This window comes from Tupaia chinensis, unplaced genomic scaffold, assembly GCF_000334495.1.
Source record: "Tupaia chinensis unplaced genomic scaffold, TupChi_1.0 Scaffold000561_1, whole genome shotgun sequence".
Taxonomy (NCBI): Eukaryota; Metazoa; Chordata; class Mammalia; order Scandentia; family Tupaiidae; genus Tupaia; species Tupaia belangeri.
In genome coordinates, this window is record NW_006160074.1 from 4536333 (window position 1) to 4538152 (window position 1820).

Genomic DNA, 1820 nt, shown 5'->3' on the forward strand with positions numbered 1-1820 from the left:
TGCCCAAGATCCTGAGAGGAGAATGGAGGAGAAGGGATTGCGGCATGGCCATCCCCCCCGGGAGTGATTTCTTGCTTTCTATCTCTCTGTCTCTCTCTGTCTTTCTGGCAAGCGCATGTGCCCTATAGCAAAAACCTCTCCAAAGTAAATAAAATAAAGTAAATAACATTAAATGAACAATTCTTTAAAAATAAAGTAAAATGGGGCCAATCGGTGCCACAGTGGTAATACATCTGAACACATGGGCCAGCTGAATCCAGATCATGGCAAGAAGACCCTGATGAGAGTGCCTCTCTCTCTCTGTCTCTCATGGTGGGGAGGTTGCAGCATGAGACCCTGTTGAGGGTGATTGTCTTTCTCTCTTTTGCTCATGAAAAAAAATTAATAATTTTAAATAGTTTTTAAAAATGTCATAGAGAAGAATGAGCTTACAGTACTTTAGAAATGATACTGTTTGGAGTGAGCTTCAGTGTGGAGAAGGTACCGATGAAACAGCCCACTGGCATCACCCAAACTAGAGCTGATATTTCCCATTTTGCTTGGGCTTACTCTCCCTGCCCCCTCCTTGAATGTGACTGCTTCATCTTTCTCTGAAAGAAAATAGTCTCAGCACTGGCAGCTTTTGATGCAGTGCTCATTTGATCTGGCTGATTCAGGAAACAGATGCATCCTCTTGGTCTCAGCACAAATCACTGGAGTCTCTTTCTTTTGGTTTCACCGAAGCCAGATCTATGTCTCAATCAGCACAGAGGAAAAAAGTAATTACCGAAGTATTACTGTTATTATTATTTCCTGATATGAACTGCTGCATTCCTTACTTGTAGCTCGCTCGCTGGCTTTCTCCCTAGTCCAGGGTTAGAAAATTATTTAAGAGCAAATCCTTCTTGGATAAAGTCTGGGTTTTTTTTTTTTTTTTGGTGGTTGTTATTATTTTCAAGGTTTGTGCTATAAGGATGCGTGTGCTCACCAAAGATGTAGAGAGACAGTGAAGCAGTGAGAGAGAAAGTGAGAAATAACCTTCCAGGGGAGATGGCCACACTGCAATCCCTCATTCTCCATTCTCCTCTCAGGATTTTGAACACACACGTACCCAGCATGATTTTCAGGCTGTTAGGTCTAGGACTCAAATTGCAGTCAGCCATGTGGGAGTCCAGTGTCTTAGCCCCCACACCACCTACTAGCTCAATAAAGCCTGTATTAATTATTTTTAACCTTATTTGCTCTGGAGACCTCTTTCAAACATTAATGAAAAAGATAACCCCTCTCCTTAGAAAAATCCATATATTCTCATACCCTCAAAATATAAAATAGTTTTTAAGAGGATCAAAAACCCTTTGAAGTCTCGGAGGCGCGTAGGGCCGGAGATGCCAGAGTCCCGTGACCCGGAGCAGCTCGGAGCGGTGAACTCTTCAAGTCTGCAATAAAAAATGGCCTCCAATAAAACTACATTGCAAAAAATGGGTAAGAAACAGAATGGAAAGAGTAAAAAAGTTGAAGAGGCAGAGCCTGAAGAATTTGTGGTGGAAAAAGTACTGAACCGACGAGTAGTGAATGGGAAGGTGGAATATTTCTTGAAGTGGAAGGGATTTACAGATGCTGACAATACTTGGGAACCAGAAGAAAATTTAGATTGTCCAGAGTTAATTGAAGCATTTCTTAATTCTCAAAAAGCTGGTAAAGAGAAAGATGGTACAAAGAGAAAATCTTTATCTGACAGTGAATCTGATGATAGCAAATCAAAGAAGAAGAAAGATGCTGCTGATAAACCAAGAGGCTTTGCCAGAGGTCTTGATCCTGAACGAATAATTGGTGCCACAGAC

The 1820-nt window shown here is 41.5% G+C and overlaps 1 pseudogene; it reads left to right on the top strand.

Annotated features, from left to right (window-relative positions):
- Positions 1-1360: 1360 nt before the first annotated feature.
- Positions 1361-1820, top strand: part of LOC114009547 (chromobox protein homolog 3 pseudogene) — a 1508-nt pseudogene continuing 1048 nt past the window's right edge.